General features: G+C 50.5%; 1 protein-coding gene across 1 annotated transcript in view; it reads right to left on the bottom strand.

The window, feature by feature from the left end:
• SEMA4C (semaphorin 4C) overlaps nucleotides 1-24151 on the bottom strand; it is a 74752-nt gene that overhangs the window by 27359 nt on the left and 23242 nt on the right. The window lies entirely within an intron of this gene.

The raw sequence follows: 24151 nt of genomic DNA, 5'->3' as shown, positions 1-24151 counted from the left end.
CTGCTTTTTCCAGCTGAGGGAGTGCTCCTGGGCTTGCTGAACTGTCAAAGGGAAACACTGTTTCCCTTTGACAGTTCAGTTCAGTTCCCCGGCCACATATGCTCACTGACCCATGCAAGGCAGGGGGTGTTTTGCTTCGCCAGCCTTGCACTGCTCATTGGAAATGCTGGCTGGGGCACTGCATGTCTGTATGTGCGAGGGGGAGAGAGCTCCTGCGCCTCCTCGCACATACGGACAGAGCAGCCTGGAGCGCGGCGTTTCAGCACCCACATGCAGGCCCCTGCAGAAGGTACGTTTGTGCTCATTTGTTTTTTATTTAAATATGTGTATGGGTGTGTGTATGCTTGTGTTATGAGTGAGTGTATGGTGATGGGTGCTCGTGTCAATGACAGAGTGATTGCTGTGTGAATGTGTGTGTGTTTTGGTCCGTTGAGCTGATTTTGGCGAGTCGGGGTAGAGGTGGGAAGGAAGGTTGTACAACAAAGGCATTTTAAAAATGCCTTTGTTGCAAAATCCCCCTACCCACCTGCCAAAATCAGCTCTCCTTCTGAGGCGCTGCAGAGCCCAGGGGACAGGGATGGTATTTGTTTTACAGGATATCTAACATAGATGTATAGTAAAACATTTTTAAAAAAATTATAATTATCACGCCGGCCCCCCAGCGCCAATTGCAAACTGTTTGGCTTTTTACACTTTTTTAATTAAAAATATGCTCTAAAATGAAACATTTTAACCCCTTATTTAAAATAAATTCATGGGGAAAACGGAACCACACCTTGATTGGTTCGGGCTCCCACGCTGCCCTCGGTCGCTATGGCATATCTGATGGAAATATGTATGCCTCTCCACTTAAAAAATTCACCAGCCACCACTGGCCCTGGGACTGTGCTGGGAGCAGGGCGGGGGAGCCCAGGGACTGTGGTGGGAGCCCCTGGGAGCAGGGTGCGGTGATGGGCGTGATAGTTCATAGCCATTTGGACTTACTGTCCATTTAGCATTTTTGGGGGGCCCAACCCTCCCCACATTTTGTTCGGGGGGTGGAGGAGTGGACCTAAAAGGTTTGCAGACCGCTGCCTTACTGGATGACGCCCACACCAAGCAGATGCTTTAATCTCCTGCTCATCAAATCTTTGTTTCGATCCCTGCACAAGTACCAGTAACACAGCATAACATCAATGCAAAAGTTTCTTCCCTCGAGGAATATTCTCGGTCGAAAGTGACAGAAAAAGAGAGCAGACATTCAAAAACTGGAATTAACAGAAAGGGGAACAGTCTGGGTGTGCGGCGACTGGCAGGGCTCACGCCGAGGGAACACGCAGGTGGATGGCAAATGGCCACTTTTTTCAGAGGGTGGACGCCGCCCTCCCTGTGTGCTTTCAATTAAAGAAAACAATGTTTAAAAAGCACTCCTGCCACTTGATGAAAGCCGTGTCGAACCCAGATCCCTTGCTTCACAGTCAAGAAACTCCGCCATGAGACCACGAGAAACTCCAAGCAGAATGCAGTGGAACACTCATAGGGCTTCGAACATATTTCAAGACAAGTGGTGTGTACCTTTTCCATTTAGCAGTCAATGTTGTAAGAAAGCATGTTATCTTGGCAAATGCTATTTGTCCTGTACACCGAGTTGGGAAAGTCCCCCTAACACTAAACATGCCCTTTTCCTTCACTTTACGTTCACTGCCTGTGACCTCCTAACCCCCCCACTTTTCCTTCATTGAGCCCTGGCACTGGAGAAGAGGAGCAAACACATCCCAAAGGTTGATACTGAGGGCTTGGTCAAACGGGCTAGCAGGGTTGTAGCTTCGCACCCTGGGCCCAGCTACAGCCCCACCCAGAACATGCCAGGGCTCTTTCCCTTTGGACAGCTTGCCACTCCTCTGCGAGCAGAGGACACACAGGAAGGATTCTCAGAATTCTTTGGCGCTCAGGGGTCAAGGTCATAGAGAACCCAATTGCTGTGATAGGTGGGGCTGGAGAGGGCGGCAGTGGCTGGGTCCTCTCTCCATTACAGTTCCAAACTTGTAGAATCTCTCCTGGACTTCCTTCCTTCGAGCTCCTTCTCCCATCTACACCAGGCTCCCATGGCATCACCACAGCCACGAGTCCAGAGCCTGGCCCATGGAGTCGCTGGATATGATAGGCCATTCATGGTACACAGGTGTTTCTAGGCAGGACAAAACAAGGGAGGAAAGACACTGTGGTGGGGAGACAAACCATCTTACTAGGTCTGGTGTCATTCAAATTGTGCAAGTGCGAGAACGCAAAGTGCAGTGGGAAGGGAGAGGGAGGGTGAAGTGCAAACGGCAGTATTGCTCTGAGTAAGTGCAGCCAGGACAGCGCAGGCACTGAGTGGTCTCTCCTGGAGAGTGAGGGAGTGAAGGGCAGCCCCCAGGAGCCTAGGAAACACCCAGTCGTTCCTATGGTGCATAGCGAGCCCTACTGCTCCCTACGAGCACCGAACCTCTCCTGTGTTTTGGGAGAGACTAGTCATACGCATCCCGTGACTGCACATGGAAGTGGAGCTGTCCAAATTATTCGTGTGAACCTCTAATAAAACTCTCCTGTGTCCTGCTTGGTCCTGGAGGCCTGCCGCCCTCCTGCTCCTTATGAACCCGGTGTGCTCCCCTTCCACCGAGGAGAGAAGGTGCGCGGCGCCCCGTGGAGCGGGTTTGCTGCGAGTAGTTATTGCGGGAGTTGCTGCCCCTGGGCCTCCTCTTAAGAGGGACGGGGCTTTCTGAAACCCTGGCGCTCCTCACCCTGTTCCATCGCTCCCCGAACAGCTCGGGTCCTCGGCTCTGCTGAAGAGCAGGGGAATCAGAGAAGCACTGGGCTGAGGCCCAACATCTGGAAAACATCAGAGCACGCTCCCACAGCCCCCCACCCCCGCCCTCACCACATGAAGGAGCGGGGCGTGGCTTGGCACAGAGCGGCCTGGCAAGGACCGTCCCCACCACACGAAGTGGCAGAGGTAGCCCTCAGGAGGGACAGCGTCACACCGCAGACAAAGGAAAAGAGACAGCCTTTGAAGCGTGAGGGGGCTCAATGATTCTTTCAACATGTCTTGTCCACCTCCCACCACCAAAAGACTATTTCGGAGCATGGGTGGGGGTGCAATGCATACACTGTATTCGAGCAGTCCTAGCGCGCCCCTCCCCCACTGACAAGCACCCACCAAGTCACCGAGCGGTCAGCACGGGACAAGCCTAGGAGGAAAAGCAGCCGCCTCCGAAACCGAGGCCACGTCTGTGAGAAACGCTGCAGATTCGGCCAGGATTTCAAACGGATCACATCCCACGAAAACACCACACTGGCAATGCCAAGATCCGCCTCCTGCCATGGTCTCAGCTCCCCTCGCCATGACAAATAACACCCCCCTTCCTCTATCACGCCAAATCCACCTTCCCCTCCCTTTCCATTTCACAATATGGGAAAACCCAGCTTTGCTGCAATTGCAAGCCTCATTATACGAGCGATGGCAATGCCACGTGGCCCGAGAGACCACGAATGCGCAACCTGTTCCCCAATAGGTTCATACATGCCAACCCTACAGATTTAGGCAGTAGGCTACTGCTGCTTAGGCAGTCCTACCACCTACAGATTTGGATGACGGATCCTACTGCTTTTAACAGTGGCAGGTAATTTATGTGACTCTGGGGCAGGCTGCTTTAGACTGGGCACAGGACAAAGCACGCAGCACATTTAGTCTGTCTGTCAGGTGGGCTGGTGATTACTTTGAGTGATGGTCTCAGACCAATCCACTGACCTGACAGCTACATGACTCTGCCCTGCACTCTTGCAGGGACAGGCCTTCGGTGAAGGAAGTGGCAGAGTGTACCACCATCACACAGCATCTGCCTATCACACTAAGATGCGGCTATTGTACTGCTACTTATCGAATATGTATTTTACCAATGCTTTGCATGTAACCGCTCTCTGCTACCCAAGGCTTCCGCCGACCCACATGTAACCAGGGTCCTATCTACTTTTGTCCTGCCTACTCATGTATGTAACCCTATTTACTGTCTTCACTTCTGATTGCATCTTCCTGCCTTCTCATGTAAGCACCCAGCTACCTCAGGGTTTGGTGCGCGATATAAATAATAAACAAATGCAAATGATGGTATCAGTCTCCATGTCGTTCAGTTCAACTTGCACTGCAGAAATAAATATGTATTAACCAGGCTGCTGCTACAGAGCAGTGGCAAAAGTTGCCTACCAGCTCTGTGCGATAACCTTCTGTGAAGTTAGGTTACTGAATTCGGTGTTATTCAGAATTATACATTTATTAAATCTGAGCATCTTTCCATGTTGTGCCGTTTGATGGGTTGTGCATTTTAGAATGCTCCAGTGGTGCCAACAATGTATGTTTTGTATTTTCCTGTGATGTCATTGTTATGCTAAGTATTCTTTTTAAACTTGAAAAATCCTACGTGTTTTTGGTCAGAGAATGTTGGCAAGTGTGTAGGTTGTGTTGGTGGTTTATCACGTGGAGTGCTTATTCACTGCTGTATCTGCTTCGATATGTTCAGGGGGCGAGTACATGGATCAGAAGTTCAAGGCAGATAAGAAGGTACATTGAATCGGTTGGGAGTTAGCCGGGGGTGCTCTGCTGCAGGTATGTGTGGCTCGGAGGAGGGGAGGGAGAAAGGACGAGAAGGATGAAACCACATTGAACGATATGGTGTTTGCAAACCTATGTCCACCTCTGCTGTAGTGTTACGTTGGTTACCAGTGAGGGGCATTCTAAAAGGCAACAGTCTTTAGCATGCAGTAGGGTGTGCTGGGGTAGACGGACGAAAGACCCAGGAAGCCCGTGGATGGAGCGTTTGGAGGGGAGCATTCTTTAAGCACATGAAATAAAATGCTAACAAATTGTTGGGTGATGGGAGACTTCTTCCAAAATGGTAACACTTCATGTATGCCCAGGGATGCAGGATGAATGTTCCTGAACTTGCCCTGCCCTCCCCGGCATGGTGCCTCTCCAGAAAACTGCCCCCTTCTCTGCACTGGTGCCTGTATATGATATGATATAGGTTATTTATAACCCGCTTAATACCCAAAGGTTTCTAAGCGCGGACCCAGGGATCGAACCCGTGATGCTCCATGTCGTCTTGCTTCCAAGGTGAGCCCGTTGCCCCCGAGTTATCCTCCCGAGCCTGTAGGGGGTGCTAGAGAGGCTGAGGTCATTCGTGGCCATTCTCAGCCCTGGTAAGGATCTTGGTTTTAGTAGTGGCACGTGCCACTGGTTCTGGGGTGAACCCCATGGAAGAAGGCCGATTTTTACACCAAGATAACCTGGGATCCATTACCTTTGATCATTGAGGAGTCATTACGACAGGGCCTAGACGCCAACATGGCAGCAACCCAGACCTTAAAGACTGACAGACAAATGGTGGGGGCTGGCCTAAAGTGAAAGGGTTAAAAGGCCATCAACCTTTGACCCGGAAGAGTTCATGCCAGAGGTAAGTGCATGACCGAGAAGTTTCAAGTCCAAGAAGCACTTGCTCGACCCAGCAGAAGATCAGTAAGGGAGCTTAAGAGTTGCGTAAGAAAATCTTTATGGGGTTTGGGACTGCCTGCAAGGTAACTCACAGGCCCTGTTAACCGTGTGCTGCCATTCAAGTGTTTACATTTATTTAAACAGGGTGTTTGTTATTCATGGAATCCTGAAGTGTGCCATTGTGTCACCTCTATGCCCCGCCACCCCCCACCCTTACAAGCACATGGGAAAGACGTCGATGGAGCCTGGTGCTGCCTGCACTCCTCTCATTTACATAACAGTTGGTGACTTGGGTTCCCAATAAGGGCGCTCCAGCCAGGATGTGAAACGCAGGGCCAGCAACCCTCTAGCCAGGGCTGCTGAGGACAGGCTACCAATCCCAGGTGCGGCGAGACAAGACCAGAGCCAGGAATTCAGGACTGAGTGCTGACCAGGGCCGAAATCTAAACTTGTGGTCGATTTGCACCAGTTATCAGGTTAACCTGGATCTCCGGGGGCGACAGCAGGGGGCGGTAACAAGGGAGGCAGAAACACGGTCAACACTTCCTGTCCCCACTATGATAGTGCCGATGCAAATTTTACCTCTACTTGCCCTCCAACCCAATTCCAAACGTGGCAATACAACCAAATCCACCACCCAACCTAGGGACTCCCCTGGGAATGCCTCCTGGTTTTGACAACTGGACCACCATCTTGGCAATGCGGACACAAAACCTTTTAAACACACCACAGCCATGACCATGGACACTTAACTTGCCTCCATCAGCTTGAAAAGTACACCCTTTAGCACTAACTTTTGACATCCACCAGTTCACCCAGGAGACCACAGCCCCCCTAAAGCCAGTCAAAATACGAGCCCCAAAATCTATTGATCATACGTCTTTGGGGTGTTACCAGAATCAGAGCTAAAGTGGGGGACGCAGTCATACACATGGAACGCACATATGCAAGAAATTAGTTGGATACGACACAACCTACATTCTTATAACCCCTGCCCCCCTAAAAAGGGGTAGAGGGGCTTTCTGTGAGGTAGATCCTTATACAAAACAAAAAACTCTAAGAGGTACAGCCAGGGGGTCCCTCAGCATGTGTGCAGCGAAAGGGAAAGGACCAGAGAACAAGCCTTCTCCGCCTATGCCCCAAGACTATGGAACCTCCTCCCGCCAGCATCAGACTCGCCGCCACGCTCCTACAATTCAGTAAAGAACTCAAGACGCACCTCTTCAAGGAGTCAATGCTTCTCATCTCCTAGGCCATCACGTCGCTCCCCTGCGCCACCCGACTCGCTAGACGCCGCCCGTCACTCTCCTCCCCGCCACCCGGTACAGCTGTACCCCTCTCCTCTGTATCCTACCGACCGCTGTATATCTGCCGTTACCTCTGAAAAGTGCTTGGTTATGCATCTGTACTGTGGTATTCCTCTGTAAAGCACTCCACTGCTTCTCAAAGCCAGGTCCGCGCTCAATAAACACCATAATAATCAAATAAAAAACAATTGTGGATATATGAATATGCACAAGGAGAGCGCCATACAGTTAAACCAGACCCTCACTTTAGAAGGTCGAGCTGGTGCACTGCGCTTATTTTATCAATACCGGAATGCTCCTACCCAGAATCTGCAGCGGGGTGCCGCACAGACGAGAAAAGCCTTGCCTGGGCTCATTGTGTGGCGCCCCAAGAGAAGAGGGGGCGTACCAAAGGAATCTATCTATAGATTTTTTATATTGCGCCACTCACCCAAAAGTCGCAGGGCGCGCTCACAAGACAGAAGAACAGAAAACAAAAAAGAGACAGCCCTCCAGTCGAAGTCTAGAATCAATCTACACCTTTGTCAAACAAAAACGTTTTAAAACATTTTTTGAATTGTGCTATTGAAGAAATTGTTCTAAGTGCAAGAGGGAGAGTATTCCAGTAGGCAGGGGCCCATCTATCAACGCTAGAGCCTCCAGTTTCCTTCGACCTACTCACTTCCTCGCTCTGGCAGGCCCACCCTCAACTCCTGGCAGCGAATTACACAGCCTGAGAAAAAGTATGGTGGTCCGCAGGCCTCATTTGGCATACGTGGTCCAGGTATGATCCGGGGTGCCCTGCTGCTTCCATATAGGCTGCAGTACCTCTAGAACACGCCGCCCATTCAAAGGACCTTAGCCCCCGCAATCTCCTTTCCCGCTGCTGCAACTTTGTCAGGTATCCGCGCATTCGCGGCCCGGTCTGACAGTTTTAACAGATGGGTGGTTGTATTTTAAACCTTTATTTTTTATCCTTTTTTAAATTTAAAATAAACTGAAAACCGCTGGTTCACCAGAGCTGCTTTGTCCCTTGGAAACCCAAGAGAAAATCCGGAGGCCCAAGAAGAGGATAAGCACACAGGCCCAGGAAGAGGAGAAGCACACAGGCCCAGGAAGAGGGGAAGCACACTGGCCCAGGAAGAGGAGAAGCACACTGGCCCAGGAAGAGGAGAAGCACACAGGCCCAGGAAGAGGAGAAACACACAGGCCCAGGAAGAAGAGAAACACACAGGCCCAGGAAGAGGAGAAGCACACAGGCCCAGGAAGAGGAGAAGCACACTGGCCCAGGAAGAGGAGAAGCACACTGGCCCAGGAAGAGGAGAAGCACACTGGTCCAGGAAGAGGAGAAGCACACAGGCCCAGGAAGAGGAGAAACACACAGGCCCAGGAAGAGGGGAGGCATACAGGCCCACTAGAGAGAAGCATATAGTCCCAGGAGGAGAAGGACACAGGCCCAGGAAGAGGAGAAGCACACAGGCCCAGGAAGAGGAGAAGCACAAAGGCCCAGGAAGAGGAGAAGCACACAGGCCCAGGAAGAGGAGAAGCACACTGGCCCAGGAAGAGGAGAAGCACACTGGCCCAGGAAGAGGAGAAAAACACAGGCCCAGAAAGAATAGAAACACACAGGCCCAGGAAGAGGAGAGGCCCACTGACCCACTGGACAGGAGAGGCACACAGGCCCAGGCAGAGAAGCACACATGCCCAGGAAGAGGAGAAGCACATAGGCACACAGGCCCAGGAAGAAGAGAAATACACAGGCCCAGGAAGAAGAGAAACACAGAGGCCCAGGAAGAGGGGAGGCATACAGGCCCACTAGGGAGAAGCATATAGGCCCAGGAAGGGAAGGGCACAGGCCCGGGAAGAGGATAAGCACATAGGCCCAGGAAGAAGAGAAACACACAGGCCCAGGAAGAAGAGAAACACACAGGCCCAGGAAGAAGAGAAACACACAGGCCCAGGGAGAAGAGAAACACACAGACCCAGGAAGAGGGGAGGCATACAGGCCCACTAGAGAGAAGCATATAGGCCCAGGAAGAGAAGGACACAGGCCCAGGAAGAGGAGAGAGGCACACATGCCCAGGAAGAGAAGCACACATGCCCAGGAAGAGGAGAAACACACAGGCCCAGGAAAAGGAGAAAAACACAGGCCCAGGAAAAGGAGAAAAACACAGGCCCAGGAAAAGGAGAAACACACAGGCCCAGGAAAAGGAGAAGCACACAGGCCCAGGAAAAGGAGAAGCACACAGGCCCAGGAAGAGAAGCACAAGGGCCCACTGGAGAGGAGAAGCACACTGGCCCACTGGAGAGGAGAAGCACACTGGCCCACTGGAGAGAAGCACACAGGCCCACTAGAGAAGAGAAGCACACAGACCCACTGGAGAGGAGAAGCACACTGGCCCACTGGAGAGGAGAAGCACACAGGCCCACTAGAGCAGAGAAGCACACAGGTCCTGGAAAAGACGCACACAGGCAGTGCATTCAGCTTGTCCCCAAGTTAGCCTAAACAGGGGTGGGGGTGGAGGGAGGAATAACAATATGCAAGCTCAGGGAGGGGGGATACATTAACAGGTCCAAAAAGAGAAGAACCCATCCCGGCTGAGGAATGGTCACACTGCCCAGCCTCTGGTAGGGGAGAGTAGCACACTGGCAGAAGGGTGGGCGGGGCAGCTATGTACTCCGGGGCAGGTAGAAACACCTAGGATCAGGAAGAGGGGACAGAACATGCTTAGCTCAATGAGATCCGAGGGCAATGAAGGTCCATAGAGAGGCAAGCTCCTCACCCAATACACCCGGATAGCCACAGGTGGCCAGTCCCTCCCCAGCAAGCTACAAAGAACTCACAAGAACGTCTCAGTCAAACAGGAGAACAAACCAGCACAAGGCTCGAAATGGAGGGGAGCGGAGAGCTATATAGCCAGCTTATCTTAAAACCAACAGTTACCAGGAGCTACTTTTGGCTCCCCAGGCCAACATGTGCTGAATAAACACAACTACGTGAATTTAAATCTGTGCATTTAGGACAATAGACAAATAAACATTAGGACACATCTATATGACATTTAAAGTATAAGGGGTCATAAATAATGGATACAATTCTATATTTGAACTTTATGTGGAAGCTAGATTTGCGTAACGCTAGTCACTGGATACTCGTTCCCCCGCGGTAGCTCCTGGTGCCCCGTTATCGCTAGTTACCCATGAGCAGCTTGTAGCTCCTGCTCATCCAGGCCCAATTTCGAGCACTGCAGCAGGTGTGTGAGGGAAGAGGGGGTCATGAGAATGAATGATAAGGGCTACTTGTGCAATAAGGTATGGGCATGTCATCCTTAGGTTTCTGGAAGTATACTAATGCAGAGGTTTGTCGCAGCCCTTAATAGCGATCAGTGTCCAAGTACTACTACTTTTGGCGCAGAGGAAAAGTGAAGCATAGGTTTGTCTCTTTCCTGAAGGCCTAGGCCCTAGAGCAAGCGCCAACTCTTTTGAGGGCCCTGGGTCCCAGGCAACGCCAATCAGAGAAGGGAGGATCTGCTGGTCACTCTTCTTCCAACTCTATACAAAGCAGGCAATTGACAGATCAGAAAATCACGACGGCTAATCGACATGACACCCAAACATCCATCTCCAGCATGGAGGTCAAGTGTATAGATGTGGCCTCTAGGTGAGGAGGAATGCTTAACATGCTATCTAAACACACCGGCAAGATTATGTGAGTGGAACTTCTCACCTTCCAAAGACACAAAACGACGTTTTCAGGTCCCGAGTTACTCGTGCCCAGAGGATAATATCGCGGCACTGCTTTAAGCCTCCCTCTCAGAAGTTACTTTACCTAAAGGGCTCAAGGACGTCCCAACAGTAGCCCAGCCTCCGAAGTGAAAGGTCAGGTGCTGGCCAGACTGCAGCACGTGCATTCGCGAAAGGACCCAAAAGCGAAAGCAACTGGAATTCATGACAGACAAGCAAGCAAATGTGATACATTCCATCATGGCAGCCTGTGCTATTGGCTAGCGACAGGGCGTGCCTCAGTGCTGCCGCCCTAGGGGTAGATCACGCTCCAGCTGCTTGCAGCAGGCTGAAGGGTGACACAGAAAGTGTGCAAAACGGGTGCTTCCTGATGCTAGTGCTAAGGGTACTCCTTCAGTAAGGCATCCCGTGAGGCAGAGAGGAAGGTATTGACTAGGTCACATCATAGCAGAGGTCAAAGTGGGAGGGAACTAAAGGGTATGACGTTCCCTTACTTCTCAGGGAAATCCGCCAAGGTTCCCTTACTTTATGTGACCTGGAGTACCGTTCCAGGACTGGAGAAAAGACAATAATTCCCCCTCCCCCAGCCTTCCCCCTTAGCAGCTGGGGATTTGTTGAACCTAAGCTCTGCTGGTAGCAAGCCTGTGTTAAACTGCACTGTGCTATCTCACAAGTGCTGGCTAAGCTTGGCTTATTTCAATGGACTGCTCGTGCATGAAGCTCCTTCCCAAGCAGCCATGAAGCAATCTGGGAATTGCTGTAGGCGCTGGGATGCTTGTGTGTGTGTAGAAGGGTTTACAGGTAGTGTGAGGGGTGCCTCAGTGGCTATAGTCCTGTGCATGGAATTTGGGAGGTGCGAATGGTGGGTGAATCGGAGGGAGAACCCGCATAAAGCTGCGGGGTAGTAGACAATGACACCAGTAGTCGTCATTTAAATGCATACGTTTTCTTCAGTCGCGCGAGAACTGGGTTAAAAAACAGCGTGGTGTATGGTCGAGGGGAGGAAAGGAGGCACCCAGGTTGGGGATTTGAATTTAGGGGGTGGAAGAGGGCACGGAGTGGGGGTACTAGCAGTGGGTATTTGGGAGCAAAGGGGCTGGGGCAGAGGGAACGTCGTTCCACTGCTTTTTTTGGGGTACACTTCGACCACTGCATCCTGGGACAGGATGATATAGTGCTGTTGAAGGGACAATCCATTGAGGGCTAATATAAATCTGCTTTACAAGGACCCTGGATTGCTCTGTGGAGAGGGGGAGTGGGGTGGAGACTGAGTTGCACCTGAGGTCCGAGTTGGGGTTGTTGTTGAATGCACAGAGCACGCGGGAGGGACACCTAGGTAATTCCCCCTTCTACAAAGGCCAGGACGAGCAGTTCCGGCAGATAGGCTTTTGAAGGGGGCGGGGGGGAGGGGGGGGTCCGGTGCTGCTAGATACCGACTGCCCTGCCTCTTAACTTTTAAGCCACATGGTCGTTTGGCAAAACGTTCATGTGAATCTCAGCTCTCTCCCGGGGGAGCCAGGAAGTTAGAACACTCGAAACCTAGGGTGCAAGGTAGGTAAGCCTGTAAGGTTTCAAGTAATCCGCGGGTTCCTTGGAGTGATGAGAAACAAAGCACGGCTATGCCAGTGGCCCCTGTGCCATGGAGTCTGCAGAGAGAGCCTAAGCCCGCCCCTCGAGCAGACGCGCTGTAGAAAGCTGCTCGGGCAGTGTTGGTTTAAGCCCCTGGAGAGGGGGCGCCAAGGCTGGAAGTGCAGTTGAGTGAGAGGGTGTCTCTGGAGGTGCGGCCTCACGGTGATGGTTGCTGGCCGACGCTCGAGTGTTTGCTGTGCGACTGTGTAGAAGAAGGAACGAGTAGGCCGCAGGTCGAGCAGGCCACGAAGCAGAAGAAGTTCCTTTTTTCTGCTGACATTGGTTTAAAATCTGAATATTCAGCAGAAGGCACTCGACGTGGGATAAATACCAGCTGCGTGGAGGCCGCCGTATGTGCTGACAAGAGCCTGCGGCGGGATTAACCAGCGCGCGCAGCACCCATTCCGCCACAGCCAGACAGGACGCTACCAACCCCTGCACAGGGGAGCAGGCGGCGCGCGCAACAGATATCGGGGCTCTGCCGCCGTGCTTGCACCAATGCACTGGGTAACACCCCCACCCCCAGCATTTGAAGGCTTCCTTTCTCGCTGCATGGGATAAACAACATCCCGTGCATTAGCATTCTCCGCTGCTGTGTCGCTTCGTGGAACCCCAGGCGTTTCTAACCAGGCAACGTCACTGCATGGCGACGTGGAATACATAGGCATCTCCTGACATCTCTGCCCTTCTACCCCACTGCCTGCAGTACATCTCCAAACATCTATAGCCCACGGGGCCTCCTACCCTTCCACTCCACTGCATTCCATAAAGGTCATCTCCAGAGATCCCTACCCCACTGGGCAACTCCACCCTTCTATCTCACTGTGCATGCCATAAAGGTAATCTCCAGAGATCCCTACCCCACTGGGCCGCTCTACCCTTCCAGCTCACTGTGCATGCCAGAAAGGTCATCTCCAGAGATCCCTACCCCACTGGGCCTCTCTACCCTTCTATCTCACTGTGCAAGCCAGAAAGGTCATCTCCAACCATCTCCACCCCCACTGGGCCACTCTGTCCTATCTCACTGCCTGCAATAAAGGTCATCTCCAGAGATCCCTACCCCACTGAGCCTGTGAGCCACTGCACGCAATGAAGAGCATCCACGGACAGCTCTACCCTCCTATCTCACGGCCAGAGCATGGAATTACAAGCATTGGCAATGCCAACAGTTCAGCTTTTGTGTAGGCCTGGGAACATTTGTCAGGCACTGCCGTAATCGTACTAACTGGTCGTTATTGACAGTTGCAAAATGTTGCACGATTTCAGTGAAGGATGTGCAGGCTGCTTACACATGGGAGTGGCTGGCGGCAGTTATTACACCAGTTGCGCTTTTACAGCTCCAATTAAGCCATTAACTCTCAGAAGAGAGAGCTTTGAAATGACACAGTCAGGCACTCTAAATGCAAAGGATAACGTTACAGCTTGATAAACTACACCAAAGTAGGGTGACCAGATTTTCAAAACAAAAAAACGGGACGGCCAACAACATAAAAGAGGGACTACCCCACCGCAGCCCACCAATTACCGACCCTCCCCCAACACGCCCCCACAACTACCCCAACCATATTTCCAGCACTTCCCCTTTCTATAAACTGTATATTATCTCACTTGTGCAGTTTTGTCTGTGAATCGTGGCATGTCAATTCAAAACGAGCGTTAGCTCTAATTGATATTACATGGCTTGCTTTACAACAACTTCCAAGCCAGTCTCTGTGGCACAGTCAGTAAGTGTTCTGACTTGTACCTGAGACATTGGGGGTTCGAGCCAAACCTCCAATTTCAAAATTCTGAAAGTTTTGTAAAAATACGGTTTTAATTACTGTGCCCCCCCAAACATGCAAACTCCGGACTGGGTTTCAAAAATGAAAAAACTCCCGGGACCCTGGGACGAGGGCGATTTCCCCGAACTGGCCCGGGAAAACCCGGACGTCTGGTCACCCTACACCAAAGAGATCCGAGAAGGATGTGTTTTTGGGGCCAGAAGGGGACGTGAATGACCTTAGGGGTTAGCATGGCCATGGGCAGTCACGCCTGTAAGCTTTGTGTCCCTTATAGGACATTAGCTGTGCTGCAATGCAATCGTCTGCTTATAGCCAAAACGAAAAAGCATTGCACGACATCTGTGCCCATTGTATGCAATAACATCACCTTCTTTCTCACTACCCGGAATTAATAACAACCCATATATTTCTACCTTTCCATCTTCCAAGATTAACACGTGAAAAAATAAATAAATAACACATCAGAGTAGCCCTTTTTGTCACTGCATGCAATAGGAGCATCCCAGGTACTTCTCCCCAGCTACTTCTCTCCCACAGCATCACTGCATTAAATAAGGCAGACCCCTAAAAACCTTCCAACTCACTGGAAGCCGTGGGCAAAAGGGAGAGCTAGTTTTGACACGGGAATGCCCCTCAGTAACTGGTTCCCTTTTCTAAAAGGTTGAGTCAGGGAGGGTGGTCATAACATTTCCCTGCCTGGACGATTGAGGAGAGAGGCGCCGGCCGTTTGAACCCCCCTTTTAATTCAAGAAGTCACGTTGGAACCTGCTTGCAGGAAGCTGGCCACATTGCCACTTTGTAGAGTTAGATAGGCTCGCCTCTATTGCCTTGCCAACCAGGTGTGCCTCTTCAGGAGACTGCGACCTATTTCTCAGATGTTATGGAGTAGGACTCCCACGCGCCCCCGTCGCCGGCAACGCTGGCTAGGGGAGAGGGGAGTGGTACCTCAAAGCCAAAGATTGCAGATCCCTGGCCTACATCAGCCCCATCTATACATATGTCTACATATTTCTCCACACGAACAGAAAAGATATTCAGAGACATTCGAACAGGTCACGAAACCAGGCAGGAGGAATACAAACAGACAATCCTTTCAACCAGCGAGGCCACTTGGGAAAAAGCACAGCCTCACGCGCCTCAAAGAAAAATCTATAGCAATTCATCAATTGCAATCATTCCTAAGTTATTTTGTAAGTTTTAAAGGCATCAATTTGTGTTGACAAATTAAGCTTCTGCACGGACTGCACCGACTCTGCAGTATGACCTTTCACCAGAAGTACATGCGTAAATGCAGCAAACATCCGTTGCCCAACATGCTGCAGTGGGCTTTCCAGTCACGCCACTGACACAGCCCTACAAAAGTGGGACATTTCTTCAATCAGATGGCGGGGTTGGGCAATTCTTTTCAAGAGTCAAACGAAATCCAAACCAAAAAACGCCCATTAACATTCTGTGTCACTTCCAGACGATCCAATCTAACAAAAATAACAATGTAGAAATGAAGCCCAAAAAATATTATTTTTTTTAACTCCATTGTAGAAGTTAGCCAATTCAACAAACCCAGTATGAAATCACGAAGCCATAGTAATTCGCTGGGGTTGTTTTAATCAAAGTTGAGTTTCAAATGGTTTCGAAGGCGGTTTGAAAGGGTTTTTTACTTGCATGGTTTTCTATTTTTCTCCTACAGCGATTTTTAGTTTTTTGAGTCTTCCCCATATACGGTTAGGCGATTGCTGCAGTGAGCAGGGATATTTTAAAAGCAGACGCTGTGAGGAGCATTTCTTTGGAGTACCCACAGCAATGTCCATGCAAAGGGGAGCGGTAATGTGGAGAACTTTACGACCGGACGAAAGGGTCATACATTGGGGCTGCAGGGCGTTGCCACGATGGCTGTATCCTCTGGAGGGGAGGGGCGGAGGGTATTTGAGGATAACTAGTTAATTTCCCTGTGCTAAAATGCTGACTGGCGGGACTCCGGACCCAAGAGGAAGCAACCAATCCCCAAGAACAGTGTCACGTGTCAGATCACAGGATTGAAGTGTTTGCTGAGGGATGAAAGGGGCCAGTGTTAGCACCCTTGATTGCAGGAAATTTAGAAAACGACACCTTCACTCTCCGGGTGACTGACTGGCGCAACAAGGGAAAGTGTAAGCATCTTAGTCCCAGCTGCCGACAGGAGGGACTTCAAAAGCTCCAACCCAAAAGAGGGGGAAAAACGCAACTTTAGTGGAATTATGAACTATTTTGTAACTTTTGGCCTAAGTATCGAACACTCGCCCAACAGAAGGGTCTTAACGTTGGCCCCGTGAGATCAGGGTCTACACACCCCTCTCGAGCATGGGGGTTCTATGGAGCTTTGAGAGGCAGGCACGCGTTTACAGCTCATCAGTTATCCACCGAGGCAGACTGTCAACAAAGGCGGGCCTCCATGACAACACGGCTTTGAGGCAGATGCAGAGAGGCACCCACTGACCAGAGGCGGTCACGTGATTTTAAACATCACGTTCATTTTATTTAATGGTTTTCAGAAGCGGACAGGTTACAAAGAAGGTGCACCAGTTTGAAGGAAAGGCTGGCAGCAAAAGAATGGGCTAAGTAAAGGAAAAGATGGCACACCGACAAAACCGTTCCTTAGATGGGGAACAATTAGGTGTAACACCAGGGTGCAGCGGAAGGTGTATTGGTTACCACCAGCTGGGGACGCAATGGCAAAGAGGCCGCTTGGACTGTGAACTGACAACTACCCAGACATTTCATGAAGAATGTAGCGATCGAGAGCAGCGAGACGCAGGAAGGTATTGGGAATCTTTGTGGTCGATGGGCACTGACGGACCTTTAGAAACAGGTCGGACAATGGTCATGCATAGTCTGTTGTTGAGGCAGAGAATCCGGAGTTTAGTTCTGGAGGATGAGAACCACTGATGTTGGGACACTGCTTTGTAGGGTGTGATCGTCATTGTAGAGTAGCCTGGTTGCCTTGTTTTTCTACTTGATAGAGTTGGCAAATGGTGGACTACATAGGGCGTTTGCATAATCAAGTCTAGCGACAATGGCTCAGAAAAGCGTGGCTCCATGTGAGAAAGTTATTTAGGGTGTAAGGTTACAGGTCAGATCCTTAAAATAGTTACAAGATTTTGCAAGCCAAGTGAAATGGATCTTTAGCGGTGGCCATTTCATGCAGGCCAAGCTGATGCTAGGATGAGGACTTCCGATTCAGCTCCATGGAAAACAAGTTTGATGAAATTCATCCATCCTTGTAGGTCAGTGGAAACATTTGGATTCAGGAGGGAGATCAGTTTGCAGGTCATTTTCATCTTTACTTGGTAGCGTGGTGTTTTGTTAAGATAATGATGAGTTATTTAGGGGAGTGCTGCGCTGGAGTCAAGCAGGACTTTGGTTAATTCGCAGAGAATCCCAGATCCGTCAGCAGCTCGACGCTCCTTGTTGTGTGCTCGACGGCTACTTCCTTTGACTTGGCCCAGATGAGCCAGTCGTCAAGGTACGGGTACATGTGTATCCCCTGTAGATATAGATGGGCCGCCACTGGTGCCAGGCACTTCGTAAACACCCTGGGCACCGACTTCAGGCCAAAAGGGAGGGCCTTGAATTGATTGTGGTGCAAGGTAGACACTAAGCGTAGGAACTTCCAATGCTTCCTGTGGGTGGGGACGTGGAAGTATGCGTCCTCCAGATCCAGTGACATCAAGTAATCCCCTTCCTCCAGTTGGCGGAGCATGTGCTGCAACGTGAGCATCCTGCATTTTTGGGACTTGAGGTACTTGTTGAGACGTCGCAGGTCTAGAATGGGCCTCCAGCCAATTCTTCTTTTTGACCAAGAAGTATCTGGAGTAGACTCTGGAGTCGTCTTGGAACTAGGTCTATCGCCCCTTTTCGTAGCAAGGCCTGTACCTCCTTCCCCTCAATGTCCGGTCCCCTAGCCTGACTGAGGACAATGAATTAGACAATCTCTTCCTCACAGCCGCCGACACCACTGAGTCCGGCGACGGGTGCAACCGTAGGCACTTGGTTGCAGGCACCCTGTACTTTTTCCTCCAGCCTATCCCGCTGAGCTGGGGCTGTGTTCTTCAATAGGGCCAGGCCTTTCTCCCACGCGCCGTCCAAGAGAGGCACAACCATTTTCCTTTTCACCTTGTGTCTCTGGTAAAAGAAACCCTTCTTTTTGGTCTCCTCCTGCATTAGCTGGAAGAGCTCGGACGCTCTGGCGACCATGGAATGAAATGACCCCACCTCATCAGGTCGGGACGCCCTCGGCTGAGGTGATCCACCCGCTGTGACGATGTCTGTCGTCGCTGTGTCTGTCCCCTTGTCTGGGTCCCTCACAGGGGAAAAGGCACGTGGCGCGGGTGGCGATGCGGCAGTGTTGGGTGGTGCTTCCTCTTTTTCGCCGGCAGCTGATCTGGGTTGCCAGCATCCTTTTCCGAATTTCCGACACCAACGTGTGCAGGGTCGACAGGATGTCCAACGAAACATCTCTGGGCAGAGTTGGAGCGGTAGGCCTACTAGCCCCGCATCGTCTGTATTTTCGCCGTCGTTTCCACCATCATTGTCTCCCACGTCCTCATGGATCGTGTGTCTGGATGCCTGGTCTTCCTCGTCCGAAAAAGAAACATCTGTGCATTGGAGTATGGCCTTCCCTGAGGCCGCATCGCCCCCTCCCCCTCTTTGCATCTTGAGGGGTCGGATTTGGTCTTAGAGACGGCATCCTTTTTCTGGTGTCCTCTTCACCACCCTGGCCGAGGCCTCCCACCTCGTGGGTAGCACAACTCTGGGCGCAGCCGGGGCTACCTTCACAGGGTCAGCCCCTTCGGCCTTCGAGAGAGCAGCCGCCACCATCGCAAACGTAGACGATTTGTCTTGCGCCACCTGGCCCTTCTTCAGCAGGTCAGCTGCCTTTTCTTGCACCCTGGGCTTCTCAGACTTCTCCCACAGCTTAGCCGGTTTGGCGGATTTCCTCTTTGAGGATCTGGATCGATGGCTGGAGATGGAGGCAGATGGGGAGGTATATCGTGCCCTGCCCATCGTGGGAACTGCTTGCGCGGCAACGCAGACAGAAACAGACTTGCAGTGCTTGGCCTTGTCTTGGGCCCCCACAGATGGGGCGCCCTCAAAAGGTCTTAAAAGCCTGCTCCTCGGACTAACCGGTCCTGGGTGAGGCATGCCCCTGCACGGGGCAGAGGCCTTGGTGCTGAGCCACGCCACCAATCTAATCATGGTTATATTGGTGAACCTGAGGCAGATCTGGCAATCTCCTCCTTTGTGGTCGGAGACAGTAGAGGCACTGAAGGTTTTTGCCCTTCACAAACACGTTCCGCAGTCCGCAGCTGGAGCAGAGTTTAAAAAGGGAGCTTCCCTCTTTCTTCTCTTCCGACATGGTCCGGAGTGCGGAGTAGGCCCGATGGCCTTCTTGAAACTTCAATGAAACTCGATGAGCCTTGCCCTTGAGGGGCGTTGAAATTCGCCCACAAACGGATCCCCGCTTGTCAGCCAATGGAAAGAAAGAGCACATGGGCTCCATTTGACAAAAATAGGACTTTCTTGAAAAAGCACAAAAAATGTAGAATAGCTCAAAGGGCAAAAATCGAGGACTCCCAACACTTGAATGTGCGGTAAAAATCTGAAGATGGCTGCCAGATGAGGGGCTTAGGGAGCGGGCAGTCATTGGCTGGGGCAGTATGACCCAGAGTTCAGTGAATGGGTTAGAGGAGAAATACAGTTTGTAAGTGAAAGTGAAACTGTTTTTTCTTTTATCAAGGATTCACGGCCTGACGACAGGGGAATATTCATGAGCATGTGAATCCATGCAAGAACCCATGCTGGAGAATGTACTTTACACAGCCCGAGTACACACAAAATAAATGTACTTCGATCTGGACTCGTAACTTAATGGTATACCACAAACAAAATCTGGACTTTGCTCTTACGATATATAATAAATATTTGTATTGATTGACCTCTCAGGAGGAGTCAACGCAACCAAATCTAAGATGTAAAACTGCATTATTCCACCAACTTAAACGAGATAGGAAACGGTAACGTGGCAAATTCTAGCTTCTGGAGTGTGGCATTCAGTTTCCTATCCTAGACCCAGGACTGGAAAACCCCAGGCGTGGGCACAGTATGTGTATGCTTCAAGCCAATTATCGCTCACTGCGGTGGGTACTGGCGTAGTAGAAATGCAATTTATTTTGTGGCGTGATGACTCATCGAGCGGGCCAGGCCATGTGGACACAGCCGTTCTTGAGAGAACAGAACTCGATTTTTGGGAGCTTTTTTGACACAGTATTTCCCTAGTAGTAGATATTTATTTTACTTTCCGTCTTAACGGTTTGTCTTATGGTGTGCTCCACGCCTCATGCCCCAGGGCCTGAAAGGGGAGATGGTGCGAGTTAGAAATAAGGGCGCGGTGGGCAGGTGGTTTACTGTGCAGGAAGGGAGGGGGGCGGGGGCAGACGACGACCCTAAAAGCTGGAAATCTTCACACAGCTCGCCATACATAACCTCAAAAAACTGCTCTTTAAAGAGTCGTTAACGCCAGTGGCATGAAAGGGTAACACCACCTGCCGTTCTCACCTGTCTGGGACGAGGGGGGCTGTGGCGACGTATCCCAGGATAGCTAAATGAGGGGAAGGGCCTGCTGTTAAATCCCAGAGATGAATTCAGGAAGTCAAGTCGAAGCCTGCCGTAGGAATGTGGAATAGCTGTTCGCGCCTGGGCCTGTGATTTCGCAACTCGGTGTCAAAAGGATGGCTGGAAGGCGGGAGCGTGTTTGCCAGGGAGGGCGACAGTCCACATAAAAGAAAGAACCAACACACCATTAACATGCATACTTACGCGGGAAAACAGATCGGTCAAAGAGAGGGGCCCGAGGACAGTATCCTGCGAACCAACAGATATTTTTTAACAGATGCTAGTTTGCCAGGAAGCGAAGAGGAAACGCCACAGGTAAAGTAAATGCGCAGATCGCTGCTGACAAAAGGCCCCACCACTGTCCCGGCTGTGACCAGCAGGGAGGCCTCACGCTCAAGGACACCAAGCCGAGTTCCTCTGTGGCATTGCCTCCCCACGGTCACCAACAGCAGGTGGCGCTTTCCATCACTAGGGCCACAAAGGCCCCTGCGTTCACAGGACCGAAAGTAAGCGGAGCTCCCCTCTGAAAAGCGGCCAGAGACGCCATACTAAACACAACAAGGTCTTATCCGCACAACCAAATAAAAACAAGCATTGGCAATCCCAACCGTTTCGGCTTTTGTGTAGGCCTGGGAAAGTAATTTGCCAGGCATTGCCGTAATGGCGAGTGCCTACACACAAACCAAAACTGTTGGCTTTGCCAATGCTTGTTTTTGCAGGACTCCACCGAAGGATACGCACATTGCTGCAAAATGACTGAATGCATACCTGTTTAAGGCATTTGTATTACAGCAGTAGCACATTTACAGCTCTAAATAAGCAGAAGACTGCTTTGAAGAACACGGACAGGCACTTTGTGTGAAAACTATGACACTACGGCTTGTAGGATGTGTTTTGGGCAGAGAGTGGGAAGAAGTGTGTGGGAATGACCATAGGGATTAGCACGGCAATGGGCAGTGAACTGGTGAGTAACTAACCGAACAACAACACCTATAACGTTTGCATCCCTCCTTGAATGCCATCTCCCCTGGCTGTACTCCAATGCAATAGTCGCCTTGTAGATGACGCTCCTAATAGTCAAAATTAACAAGTATTGGCCAAGTTGAAAAGAAGAATTAGCATTTTATGTTCATCTTTTAGTTTTAGGAAGTTTGAGATCTTTTCACGGTCTTCAAAATGCCACCATCGTCCGCAGGCTTCAATTTGCCTGTGCCTGTTCCAATCTCCACGCTGCGATGGCTCACCCGCTGCATGGTCATGGTTTGAGATCTGTGATGGTTAGTAAGCGTTCTGCAAGATCGTATGTCCTGTCCTCTTCAATCGTCTAGAACACCTTTTTTGTTTGTTATATATGTATCTCTATATGGGTTTGCCACTGGATTTCATAGTGCGTTTTAAGCTGGGGTTGTACATGATGGCTTTTTGCCTGTTCGCATCGACGTTCTCTATACAATTAAATGGTCTTGCATTGCTTACTTCGAGACCTTCTAGAGCACCTGCTGCAAGCAATCCCACGCACCACACCATTTTCACTTAGACACATCTCTTATTGTATTGCACCATTTTCCAGTCAATCCAAACTATGGTCCTGCTGTCCCTGGGTGAGACTGCACCTTACCAACATCGTACGGTGATGAGCTGGCGCAGTAACCAAAAAATAAATAAAACGAAAATAAAATCCAGAACTTCATGGATTGCTTTTCTAGGTCTGGTAGTAGGAGGGGTTTTCGGAATTCTGCTCTGCATGACTTACTGACGAGTATGTTTCTGGAGAGCTTATTTGTATTTATTTTACATTTGTAAAGCGCTCCAAGCCCGTGTGCATCAAGGCGCTGGTGGCAAAGTAGGTGGTAGGTTACAGGAAAGGGGTTAGGCCATTGAAAACAGCTAGGTGATTAACAGGGGAGGTCCCCTAGGTGAAGAGCAGTGTTTTGAGAAGATCCAGTACAATTGCTCAGACCTCAATGTCAGTGGTAGGGAGCTCCAGTGCTTCGCAGCGACGACTGGGAAACTCGTCCCGCCTGCTCGATCTGGTCTAAATCTTTGTGTGATAAGGTGGTGAGCACATGTGGACCGAGTCGGTTTTGACGATTGAGCTTTTTTGAATTTTTGTGAGCGGTGTGGAGGGGCAGAGTTAGTTAGCGTATGTGTCTGCTAGCATATGTGTCAGCAAAATAGGAAGTGCCAGTTTTTGTTGGGAGACTTTTGCTGATTTAGACGGTCTTGGTCAAAAGTCAGTCACTAAACTTCCCTTCCATACAGGAGCATTGGCTTAATATCAAATGAAGTTGTCAAGAGTCTTACAGGTGGGTTCAGTTCAGTAAGTTTGGATGTTAAGGCACAATATACCTGAAGTGCCCTCTCATGTAGTGCTTTAGAGGCCTGTAAACAATGTACTGCCGCTCTCCGGTACTGTGTGGTCTAGGGTTTCCTTATTCCAATAGAAGGGATTTTGGGGTAGATTATTACTTTGGATCTTTCTAGGACATTCAGGCTTTTTTGTAGTCTCCTGTGTGGGTGCCAGAAGGACCAAATTATCAGCATGAAGGAGGCCGCCCGTATCCGCAAGGGATGACTCCAGGTTTAAAGCTTCCCATGCTATAGTTAGGTCACTCATGTGCACATTAAACAAAACAGGGGTCACCAAACATCCCCTGCTTAACCCGCCCTTCCCCTGTTTAGAACAAGCCCGTTTTCATGTTATTTATTTTTTACAGTGTATTTGGCCTTGGAGAACATTCCCATTATATCGTCATATATCTTCCCCCCAACGCCGGTTTCAAGAGGTTTCAGTGATCGCCCTGGATGCCAGGCACGGCTGAATGCTGTTGGAATTTTCACTTGCACCAAATTGAATGAGGCTCAACAAAACTAAGCTCAGCTCCCCACAATGACCAAACACTATTTGTAAGGTGCTTAAACAGCAAGTAAATTGTGTTTCTAAGCACACACAGGGAAAGGGGGAGGGAACATAGGACAGAAAGGCAAATAAAATAACAATGAAGAAAGATAGAGGCGGTTCTACTAGGCCTTGTGAGCATTTAGAATGTGCAACTGCAGAGAGACAAGGGAAGGTGGACGGGTGGTGCGGGTGGGTCAGAGGGGGGTAAGTGCTAGGAGTGCCGTCGAGGGAAGTGCTAGGGAGTAAGTTGCAAGCAGCTGTTACAGGCACACTCACTTTATCTGAAGGAGGAGCCCATATACCTGGCATTCATGGACGTGAGCACGGCATTTGACAAAGTCGCCCGTGCCAAGCTTTGGGATATGCTCAGGTCCATGAATAGCCCTGGGGCACTGGTGGACCTCATGGCGAGGCTGCATGGTATCAGGCAAGCATGTGAGGAGTGGTGGCAACAGGCGCTGCACAAACTTCTTCAAAGTTGAACTGGGGGGAGGGGGGGTAAATTGCCAGGGTTGTGTGCTGGTGCCCCAATCCTTCCCCTGATGTCCCAAAACTGGGTGGCCGGCTTTCACCAGTCGTGGTGTATGCAGATGACTCCGTACTGATGGCCCGTACTCAGAGGGCCCTTTAGGCCCTCATCTCGGAATACGCTGTTTTT

The sequence above is a fragment of the Ambystoma mexicanum genome, chromosome 10 (genome assembly GCF_040938575.1).
Source record: "Ambystoma mexicanum isolate Mex_15411 chromosome 10, UKY_AmexF1_1, whole genome shotgun sequence".
Taxonomy (NCBI): Eukaryota; Metazoa; Chordata; class Amphibia; order Caudata; family Ambystomatidae; genus Ambystoma; species Ambystoma mexicanum.
Note: the sequence above shows the minus strand (reverse complement) of the source record. Positions and strands in the feature narration are given on the sequence as shown.